Genomic DNA, 12534 nt, shown 5'->3' with positions numbered 1-12534 from the left:
GCATGGAGTTGTTGTCGAGAAGGGTACCCATGTGTGGAGAGGGCAGAGCATGCAACCAAGCCCCAGCCTCAGGCCTAGACACTGCCAAAAGCCTAGCCTTGTCCGCACCAACAGCGCCTTCCAGTAGGCCGTCAAAAACTCGCCTCACACCTATGTCATCCCATAACCGTTGACGGTCGAGTTTATCCGGCATCGGCACATTCGGGTTGAGAGTCCTCCAGGCAGCCACAGCATCAGACGCAAAAGGGATTGTCGGCCTGTCACCATTCACGGATAAAATTTTAGTGACTAGGCCCACAACTCCCTCTGACGATGCCAAGAACGCCGGTAGACTGACATCCCGTGCCCGCCTTATGCCCAAACCACCGTTTCGTATGGGCAAGGACGCCAGAACCCACTGATCCGGATTGAGGGAGACATTCAGCAAACGCTCCACCGACTCCTTCAACACAATTATTAGGCCCCACACACCCAATAATTAGGTACTTACTCTACATTGTGATCACAGATTTTAAGTTTCAAAGTCACTCTTGCATAAATGCAGGGGTGCAAAACTCCTGACATCGGGCAAACTCGGCTCCGTTCGGCTCAGCATTGCTCCGAGCAATTACTAGGGTTGACACAACTTAACGTCCCTTTGCGTGCACGACCACAGATAAGATAATGGCTTGAATTTTGAAACCCTAAATAGCCGAAAGGGATAGGGCATATATGAGAAAGGGACAGCATGATTCGACCCTGAACCGCTGTCAAACTTCGGTTTTGTAGGAAGTTTCTTTTCTGTACGGTAGTACTATTACTTATTCTGTGATTAATATCAAAATGTAGAGAAATCATATACACTCTCTCACACAGTAATAAAAATAAACGATAAAACGCAGTAAATAGTCATTTATCACAATTTCTTCTAACGGGAAAGAGTGAGTAAAACATACCTACCATAAGACAGATTTATCAGTCTCACACTTGCATACATATCGTAAGTGGCGAATTCTTCTCCACAGCATAAGATGATAAAAACGTGACCAACATATTGCCCGAATGTAGTACGTACATAATATGTTACGAGAAAGCGCGTGTTCCTATTCTCGGGACCGGTAAATCATATCAAAAACTCACGGGTATTCTAGCCAGTCATAGCCACAAATAACCCTCAACAGGCTCATATTACCAGCATTTGGAGTGGATAGGTACTGTTTCAGAGTCGGCATAATTATAAAATCGATACGAAAACTTATTCGGTACGAACAGGGGTAAAACAACCATTAGCCCTCGTGTTGCTCGGATTTCTTATGGCTTGGATTCTTATCGGATTACGCACCATTGGTTTCAATCTTGAGGATTTGGTGTTTAAATCTACATGTCGCGTTAGAGTAGAAAGGTACTTGATACAAAATGTCTGGGTGATCGACACAACTCGGGAAAACGGGGGAGATGACGTTATCTTTTAGTTTGTATAAAATAAGTATTGTTGTTTTTAAACTAACTATAGCACCACTTTCGTGTAAGCAATCAAGATATTTCTGAGACCTGATATTTGCGACAGAGCAACGATACCGCAATGCTGGTCGTGATATGGGTCCTGAACACATTATAGAGAGCTTATAATATGTGTTTTGATTAAACAGTGTATGTAACTGTAATACAAAATTAGTATAGGTACAATATGTACATATTAGGCATTAAAAAAACACTCGAGTGATTCTGAGTGTCATATTTTAATGCTTTTCATTGTATAACTGTCACATAAACTACCTATTATTACATCGAATATTATAATTAAAAATGTAATATTACCATCGACCATTCATTGTGACTCCTAAATTATACAGTAAAGTTTTAACTAAAATGAGAAAGCTCCCCCAATTACGCGCCGGTTTATCTACGGTTTCTTTAAACCGATTATTTGGGTGCTTCCCATCCCTGTACTTTACTCAAAGTAGGGGGAACATGTTATTAAAGCTTTAAAAGAGAAGAGTTATTTTCTACAAGAAATAGTTCGTCTTACTAACTTTTTGAGCTAATATCTACAGAGTCTGGAGACATTATGAGGAAGCCCGACTAATCCCATATTTGACCTCTTCCCCTCTGAGTTGAAAGGTCAGATGTATGTCGCTTTAGCAAAAACCAATGCCTGCTCTAAATCTTGGGATCATGTTGACAAAAAGTGGTATAGTATGGGTATAGTCAAAGAATTTAATTTCAGTACCATTTTGTACCTTGTCATTGTCACAGTGACAATCGATATGAAAGTTTCACTGTGGTGCGAAATGGTACTGAAATTAAATTCCTTGTATAAGGGGTTCTTTAAGACGCAACCGGTAAAGTGCTAAGATGACAAGGACCCTCGAAGGACCCAATCTTAAGACATTGCCAGTGGTTACCAGTAGGTATGTGAAATTGTGAAACTTACACCCGTCAGCCATATGAAAGTCCTAATTTTATCAGACAATATTTTCGTATAAAATAGGTCACACCCCGCTCTTTCGCTTACAAGGCGGGCACGTCATTTATATGTCCCATTTGTGGCCGTCTGTCGCTTCCGCATCGACCTCACGAGCCTTGTCTACAGCGACAAACGTTACAACAGCGACAACGACAATAACAAAGACATTCACAATGAATTCATAGTGTTATCACTTGTCCTTGAAGAGTAAAGTATTTGCGATATATAAAGGCATTAAAACAATTTTGAGGAGTATGTGTACTAAACTGTGCTAAGCTATAAAGCGTAGCGGCTATAGGTACAATGTAATACCAATTTAATGTGAATATTAATACCTTTGCACTCACGTACGCACATAAAACATTATATTTTGATTCGCACGTTGTGGATTACTTTTGATTCATAAACGAATCCCTTTTGCGAGAAAATGTCATACCTAAATGTTCGTTTCAATCCCTAAACGTGTGCATTATTTTTCCCAGACGTTCCTAGATGAAATTCGCTCGACAAACTATGTTTTTCATAAAAGTTTAATGAAACTCTGTTCTGTTGCAATCGCGAGAGTTCAGGGAACTTGCGGGATCGAACTACAGCTTTAGAGCCCTTTTGTATACGAAATAAAGGATAATATCGACAAAGTACCTACAAAGCGTTGAACTAATATCGAACAACGGTTCTTTAAGTAGTGAAAGACAACCAAATTAATTCAATTTAATCATATAAGTAGTTTAGTTGCTCAGAGTATGAGAAAATCGTATCATAATCGCTAAATACATATTTATCTAACATCGCTTTTAGTCCATTTCGTAAAATCCTCTGCAAGAATAATGGACTCGTGGGATGTAATCCCAATCATTGTATAAATCGTATATTTTAGGCTAAAGAATTATTTCTTAAGTACGTGTACTTTTTTAAGTACCTACTGTTTTATTTACTCTGAGAATGAGATTATAGCCTCTAAGCCGTGTTATAAAAGACAACTTTTAAATATTTATGTGTGACGTCCTTTTACCGTTAACTTTTTATACTATCAAAAACAAGTCGCACAAAACTTTCGTACTTATCGATTTTCTCGCACCTGACACGTGTCCTGACGCTAGAGATATTTATCAATAGCGATAGATGACAAGTAGTGATAGACTATGACACCTATTTACGCTGCAGGCCTATTATGGATGGCTTTATCCATGTGACATAATATCCCTCACTTTTTAACAGAGCGCGATTGAAAGTGACGGATACCGTTTTATCACGCTGTCACGTAGACAAAAATGGCCATCATATCCGTATACTGGTGTACTGTACGAAGATAAAAAAGTAAGACTGTAAGACTAAAAAAGATATACGTTTCAGTGTTATGAAATGTTTAAAAAAAATTGAGTTAGTCTTAACTACCAGAGCGTAATTAATTATCTAAAAATTTCGACCGAATTTTTTTGTATTGCGTACGTATATTTAGGTCATCATCATAATCACTTGTGGCAGTTGTAATGTAGCACCGTAAGTGTGACGTTTGAAACAAAAACAAAAGTGACAATATGCGTACTGTATAATAAAATAAAAAAAGTCGAACAGTTTTAATAAAAAAATATGATTTTTTGTTCATAGGGGCCTATACGAACTAAGCTCGGAGTAATTAACAATGGAGCCGCCATTAACAGGCGTTCCCCTCTGTCGAAAAAAGGCGGCCAATGGTCAACGACATGTCAACCATATGTATGGACTGACGTTTATCTGACATGACGTACCTATACATTTGATGTGCCCCTCCCCCGCAAAAAACGGCAGACTATTTTGTACCGAAAATTTTAGACATGGCGGCTCCATTGTTAATTACTCCGAGGAACTAAGTATACCTTTAGAATATGTGTTTATATCTTCGCCTCCTTTTATCCCATCCACGAACACTAAAGTCTTTTAAAAATAAAGAACTTAGTACCCGGAACTTCACCCGGGAACTAACATGGAGCCAGTTTTTATCCGCTGCCTGTGAATTATGAGCCTTTCACTGCGTTCTGAAGTTTTATATCTTAGTTAAACGTAGTTAAAGGAAGAGTGCTTTCTTTAATGCTTATTTTCTGTTAAACCTAAGGATTAACACTGAAAGCTGTGACTTGATATATAAGTAGTGATACATTATTACCACCATATCATACCTACCATTATGTTTACTTTTAATTTTGGGAAAAGTAGTGATATTACCGACGAACTGTCAAATCGGAAAGCCTTTGATACTTATTTTCCTGTTTTAGAAATAGATCGTCATTTTAAAACTTATCGAGATTAACTATATAGTTCGTTTTTTTTAGCATTAGAAAGAACTTGAAAGAAGGTAAGCGATCTTGACATGTCTTTTAATTGAAAAACGCTTTTTTAAAATAAATTATTATTCCTTATGAAAGCAGAAGAATATAAATAAACGTATTAGATTCATAATTGTTACATATTTGCCGTAACTTATTTTTAAAATGTGTTTTTCAATTAAAAGACACTTCAAGATTGTTTACCTTATTTCTAATGCTAAAAAAAACGAACTGTAGAGTGATGCCAAGTGATGCTAAATTCCATGAAATCGGGGTTGTAATTGAGCATGATGTTCGTCATTATTCCACATTAAAACCTACGGAGACCATCGTAGACTATGACAATCGCAAAAAATATCAATTTTATATTCTTCTCCTTATTTGTCATTTAAAGAAATAAAACAAAACTCAGCTGTATCATGGCCGCGTTTTTATCATCTGTCATCTCATGCGTCACGTTCGCACTCACTTACTTGTTAGAACGTGACAGGCATGGTGACAAATGATAAAGAGCCGGCCATCTTAGCCCTAAAGAAATGAAATGCGTTTATTTACTTGTTCTGGATATACTACAACTCTATATAGGATCTCCAGTAGTTAAGTGAAAAAAATCGCCAATATCATTTGTGTAACATTTTTACTTTGTAGGCTGTTTACCCTCGTAGTTTTAAAACTCCCGTCTCCCCGAGCGCCATTTAAGTACAACACAAGTACAACCACAGACACAGAGCTGTGTTTTTCCGCGCGCCTTTTCTTTTCTCTTTAAAAAGGCGCAGATGAAATGCCCTCATGTGGGAATGTTCACATGGCGCTGAATAAACTATGGAGGGGAGTTATTGGAATTCTGATCCCTGAATTTATGTCTTCAGCAATATGGGGGATATGAAAGAATGACTGTAGGTATAAATATGTACGGAGAGTTTTTTCTTTATCAAAATATGCGAGAAGATGTATTGAAATGATTTTCAGCGACGATTTACAAGACGCGACAATTAACCGTGATACAATAAAGTAAGTAAATAAAATAGAATGACACACGCTAGACCGGGCCGTGCCCGGGCCGAGGCGTCCGACATGTCGTTTTCTATGCCGGCTGATCCGTAATCACGTGGTGCTTTCCATAGAAAACGAAGCGCCGGATTTCCGGCCTGGTCTAGCGTGAGTCATCCTATATTTTCTTAAAGTGCATTGTAATTTTATATGTGACTTCCTTTAATTGGCTCCGAGAGGCTTCTTTAAGAAGTGTTATAATACTTCTTCAAGAAACCTCTCGGAAAGAGAAGAAAGAAGTATAACATAATGAAACGATGATACATGTTGAAATTCCTTGAGTAGGTAATAAATAAATAATAAATCTACTTATATAAGTAGTAGCTTAATTAAAAGAGTCTTGACGATATCTTTAATCAGGTTAAAAGCAACTAATTATAGTAAAAAAAGTGCATTTTCTAGAAATCTTTTATGCGAGCAATTACTTTGAAATCCCTCGACTAGAGTTTTCAAAGAAAGCATAAAATAAATGTTCTTCAACGTCTTCTTTAGCATACTGGACTAGTGAAATGTACTTCTAGGTAGCCTACAGTAGGTATGTATGTACTAGGTAATGTGTTTGTACTTCTTTCGCCCTCAAAAAAATGCTTATAATTTTTCCTAAGTGGGTGAAAAGGGGGTTGGAAAATTGTGTGGTTTGTTAACGATTATACGCGAATGAATAATACAACCATTATTACGTGTCTATATTATATTATTTGTATTCCCATATAGGAAGTGGAGGCCGTTCTGTAATAGTATACGTAATCAGAAACATCAAAGTTATTATAACATACCTAATAGGATTCCAATCACTACGTCATTATACTCATTATCAATCGAACGCCTACTACAATTGCTACGCCTACTAAAGAAGTAAAGTTAAGGTGATTTGTTTGCATATTCGTAGTAATTGTGAAAATGAAAAATTTGCCTTGTGCGCCATAATTTGTATTAAGAATATTTTGCGACTGATGCATAGACCCTGTTTATTATTTTTCACACCACCTATTCGGAAAGGAGCTTTTTCGCCCCTGCTAGGAGGGATCAAAGTGGCACTTTTCCCCCCTGTTAGGAGGGATCAAAGTGACACTTTTCTGTTCAAGCACACTATTTTTAATTTTTTGTGTACATTATTTTTTTAGCTTAAATAATCTGTTTAAGCATCGCATTGTGTCAACATTAAGATTTTTTTATTTTCCTCATAGTTGATGTGAAAAGCAGTATGTGTCACACGGTATCAAAATTATTTCGTCTTGGGCGTTAACACTTGAATCCCTCATTACGCTCAGGATTCAATGTACGCCCTTGACGGAAATATATCATTTTGATCCCTTGTAACACAAACTACTATATTCTATCGTTTCAGGTCACTATGTATATTTAAGTCCCAAGGAACTAAAAAATAATCACACTACAGATTACAATAATGTGTAAAGTAGTTGAAACGCTGAAGGTATTACCCAATTATGAATGGGTCATACACATTTTTTAGCGAACTTGTTCGCGTCTTTCCTGTAGACATCGCAAATTTAAGGGAACCTAAAGCTAATTTTTACGCGGAACCTTTACAGGCGGGATACATTTTTTCAGTACTTGCGACTTAAATAAGAAAAACAGGATACCCATGTACCAGAGTAGTTAACTTTGATCTATGTACCATAGTAGTTAACTTTGATTGTATTGTCCTCAGAAGGGACCTTTTTCTAAAATGTGTTTGACCCGAATATAACAATCAGTCAAACACGCAACTCGTAAAACTGAACCAACGCCAAAACCAATTAGATTCCAATTTTGTCTCAAAAGTCGGTTGAATAAGGCCCCAGCTCAGTGGAGCCCAGGTTACCACGAACCAATGAATAAATTTCAGGAATGGCCGACGGAAAGGCAAGCAAATGCATCGGCTTTGTGGGCTGTACGAGCGTTTCGATACCATCCCACTTTTTTTGAAAATAATAAATACAGGCTGGCCCAGTGATATTTTTAGGGTTCCGTACCCAAAGGGTAAAACGGGACCCTATTACTAAGACTCCGCTGTACGTCCGTCCGTCCATCCGTCCGTCCGTCTGTCACCAGGCTGTATCTCACGAACCGTGATAGCTAGACAGTTGAAATTTTCACAGATGATGTATTTCTGTTTGGCGCTATAACAACAATACTAAAAACAGAATAAAATAAAGATTTAAGGGCTCCCATACAACAAACGTGATTTTTGACCGAAGTTAAGCAACGTCGGGCGGGGTCAGTACTTGGATGGGTGACCGTTTTTTTTGTGCCGTTTTTTGCATTATGGTACGGAACCCTTCGTGCGCGAGTTCGACTCGCACTTGCCCGGTTTTTTTTTTTACTACGGCATCCTGTTGATAATATTAACAAACGTTTGCGTTTGTGTATCAAAGGCATCAAAGCTGATTGATAATAATACGTTTTTTGCTTCAGTTTAAATGATTGTAGATTTAATTATTAATTACATTTTGTAAACGGGTAGGTAAGTAAGAATAAACATTCCTAAAAATTATTTCGAGGAAGTGAGGAGTATTATTTTAATTTTTTGTTAACGAAAGCTTGGAAGTTTAGAATATAGCTTTTATAAAAGCTTTCATTAGGTTTGCCCTCTATTTCAAAAGGTAGGAATGTTCGATATTTTTGATTGGGGTTGCGCTGGGACGTGAATGAATCTGAGATAAGAGATGTGCTCAACGAGTATTTTTGTAACAGATTTCAAAGCGTCAATTTTATTTTCATTTCTCATGCTCTGAAAGAGGGTCATTGTTGTTTTAAGGTGTGTAGAAGGTGTGTTTCTGCACTACAGCATTTTAGGTTCCAAGTGGAGTTGCAGGCGTCCATAGGCTACGGTGACTGCTTACCATCAGGCGGGCCGTAAGCTTGTTTGCCACCGATGTGGTATAAAAAAATGTACGATTTTTTTTTACGATAAGCAATTGAAATTTGGGTATAAATGGATTTGTTATACAATTTCCATTCTGTTATTTATTGACTCCCCATTCCATAAATAACGATACTTTTGCCATTGCCTAAATTGTTAATTGAAAGTACCCCCAAAAATTACTATAAAAATGTATACTTGTTTATTCATGTTTAAAAAAAAAACACATGCATTTCACTTTCCTCGTATTCGAAATGAAAAGTAGAGTTTTTAACTCGGGTGAAAGGCATCATTTCAGCCTCGGACTGCGTTACTCGGACCGCCTGCAAACTACCTCGGCAGAAATGAGTGCTTTTCATCCCTTGGTTAACAATCTACTATTTATTACTAGCGACCCGCCCCAGCTTCACACGGATTAATAAATTACCTATACACTTAAGATTCTTCGAGAACTCTATTGATAGGTTAAAACTATATGAAAATCCGTTCCGTAGTTTTTGAGTTAATCGCGAACATACAGACAGACAGACTTTGTTTGTCTGTATGTTCGTTAACGTTACCTAAAAATAAAAAAAATATTCATTTTTTACCTAGAAATCCTTCAAAACAGTCATGCTCCATTTAATGCAGAAAAATAAAAAAAAATATGCTTGTTTTAATGGCGCCCGCTGACATGTCATCCTTAACCAACGCCATAAAACAAAATAAGGGGCTTAGTAGGAATTACGCCTCGGCCGAGAATCGTGACCTAGCCGTTTTTAACTGCGATTAGTACGTTTCATGCCAGACATTATCTTGGCACACAATATTAGCATTAGTAACAATAGTAACAGAATACAAGGGTACTATTAGTCTACTATAAATTTTTGTCTATGTTTATGCTTTTCTTTTCATTTTGTTTTGTTTCTTTTCTTAATTAGTTTTTTGTATTTTCTGTTTTCTTAATTATTTCTTCTGTGTATCTATTGCAATGTTTTAAATATGTACATTTTTGTGTTATCTGTCGTGGCATCACCGAATGCCCTACAGAAGACCAGCGCTGGCTTTATAGCTAGCATTATGCTGAGTTGGGTCCATTTCGTGATGCACACTTATTGTTCTCTTCTGTTCTTGCTGTTGTTGTCTGTACATGTTCGTAGAGTCTGTTCGGAAAGAGAAGAGTCGTGGAATGTATTGGGCTCCATACATTTCACGACTCTTCTCTTTCCGCACAGACTCTACGTGTTTTGTGATCGTCACGAATAAAAATATTTTATCTTATCTTATTACAGATTTCTCACTTATCCAGGTCCCACTTAACCAGGTTTCACTGTAGTTAGAAGTATTAGAACAAATTAAATTACTTTCAGAAAATATTTTAATTTGTTTTTATTTCAAGTAGAAACACTACTATATATATAAATTATAAACTGAAATAAATGTCATATGAAAAAGTGACCAAGGCCTCCACGGCCCATGCTGGAATGGAACCAGCGTCCTCTGCTATCTGCTCTGGTATTGGTACTTTTTCTTAGTACCTATATGACATTTATTTCAGTTTAGAATACAAGGATATTCTGGTCAAGGCTTAAGATTACAAAATTGATATACAAAACTTAAAATAGGGTTCGAAAATTTGGTTTGGTTTGACGTAAATAAATGTATTATCTTTCTTTCTTTCTTTCTTTCATAATCAATCCAGTAGCGTTACAAGTAAAGTTTGACCGTTGACCAAGGTTTAGGAAACGTCTCCGTTTCGGCTCGGGCAAAAATTCTTTTGTAGGTGTCCGGGTGTTCTCCTCTGTAGGTAGGATTTGTCAACCGATTCTCTTGAAATTTTGTGAGCAGGTTGGTAGTTAGAAATAACTTTTCCGTCGTTTCGTTTTTATGGAAAACGCTTAAATGGCGGAAATGCTGTAAAGGACTTAAGCGCCTGGGACTTTGGACCATTATGATTTCTCTGTGATAATGACTCAACGAAGTAATTACATATTTTATTTATTTACGTTTTTTAAACTCATCGCGATGTCTACGACTCATTAAAAATTTCAAATTCAAAAAAATCACGATTTCTTAGACTTAAATGCATAGCTATGGCACATATACCTAGTAGGTACTTACCTACACATTTCGACGTCTATAGCTTATATCAAACAAAACTCAAACATCTTACTTTATCAAAATGTAGGTATAAGTTACAATATCTGTCCAAAATATCACAGAGAACGGCTATATTAAATTGAATAGTACCATTCATTGCCCACCCGTCAATTAAGAGAAGCCAAGAAAACGCCTTAAGTAAAATAAAAGACCCTTAATCAATAAATTAATAACATTAAGAGACGCCCTCGCAAAAAACTTTTTTAAATCAATATAATTAAACGTTTTCTTATAGTATCAAACACTGTTAAGGGTAAGTATAATTTCATTTATTCGTAAATAATAAGACGTTTTCTCTCTCTCCATCTGAATCCATAAAGAGTATTTTTTCACCCAATAACATAGTGTTACTTACAGTTGGCTGCTAATGTCGTTCCCCCAAAAAACACCCGCAATTCCAAATTCAAAATGCACAGCACTAGTCAAACTGTCACCAAAACACTGGCACAATGTAGTCTATGGTGTCAATTATTTTTTTCGGAAACGGTTCTGGCGAAGGAGTTTCGGAAACGCTCAGCGCCGCGGCGTCGATACGCGGACTGAGCGGCCATGACAGTTTTGGCTGGGGTGGCGTACGCATGCGCCCTGGCCGCCACCTTAAGGTCATTCCCCATTGTTCACTCTTGATGAGGGTAGAAAATTGATGCCAGCTCAAATTGGAGGCGAAGAAAACCTTTTTAAGTTACCGTGGATGTGTAACAACGTTAATTTAAGTAAGTAATTGACGTTTTGATCCGCCGCCAGCGACGTTTAACGTTTACTCTCGTCAACGACAATAATGTCATTGTAAGTGCTTTTTATGAAATATTAAGTAAAGCGGTATTACTCAATGTACTTAAGCCGTTATTTTAGGACATATTTTTTCAGCACATTGGTAATTTGCTAGAGTAGGTACATCTGCACCCAACTATCAGTAACTAACCTTCTTCTACGAATAAGTGAAACAATACACTATGTATCCCCTTAGAAATCAAAATAAAGTACTGGTTGTCATTAATTGATAAATAGTAGTTTGTGTTACAAGGGATCAAAATGATATATTTCCGTCAAGGGCGTACATTGAATCCTGAATGAAGCGATGGATTCTACAATAGAAACCCGAACTTAGTGAGGGATTCTAAAGTAGAATCCTGAGCGTAATGAGGGATTCAAGTGTTAACGCCCAAGACGAAATAATTTTGATACCGTGTGACACATACTGCTTTTCACATCAACTATGAGGAAAATAAAAAAATCTTAGTCTTGACACAATTAAATTAAACAGATTATTTAAGCTAAAAAAATAATGTGCAAAAAAAATTAAAAATAGTGTGCTACAACAGAAAAGTGTTACTTTGATCCCTCCTAGCAGGAAAGAAAAGTGCCACTTTGATCCCTTCTAGCAGGGAAGAAAAAGTCCTTTTCCGAATAGGTGATGTGAAAACTATAATACCTATTAGTTCATATCCATCTAAGTGTAGATCCTTATGAACGACACCTTATTAGTGTTGCCTTACGCCTACGCGGTCAACTCTAGTTCGGGTATTTTAAGCTTTGAAGGGCAATGGCATTTCACTCATATTGAAAACCAACTTGTTTAACGTCAGTTACAAAATAATGTGTACAATCCGAGTGCTCATGTCATCGAGGACCACTACTTAAAAAATTGGTACTTATTGAAAAAAAATGTTATTTGTTTTATTTAAGTTGTAGTTTAACCCCTCTTGCTAATTTGAAACACGAGCGTAGCG

General features: G+C 37.0%; 1 protein-coding gene across 2 annotated transcripts in view; it reads right to left on the bottom strand.

Annotated features, from left to right (window-relative positions):
- Nucleotides 1-11368, bottom strand: part of LOC134802301 (pikachurin-like) — a 161321-nt gene extending 149953 nt beyond the window's left edge. For both annotated transcript variants that reach the window (XM_063774887.1, XM_063774896.1), the window contains exon 1: nucleotides 11160-11368. The gene's annotated coding sequence lies outside the window, so the exon portion shown is untranslated. The remainder of the gene's footprint in view (nucleotides 1-11159) is intronic.
- Between the last annotated feature and the right edge of the window lie 1166 nt (nucleotides 11369-12534).

This window comes from Cydia splendana, chromosome 2 (assembly GCF_910591565.1).
Source record: "Cydia splendana chromosome 2, ilCydSple1.2, whole genome shotgun sequence".
Lineage (NCBI taxonomy): Eukaryota > Metazoa > Arthropoda > Insecta > Lepidoptera > Tortricidae > Cydia > Cydia splendana.
The sequence above is the reverse complement of the archived record's forward strand: the minus strand, read 5'-3'. Positions and strand labels throughout refer to the sequence as shown.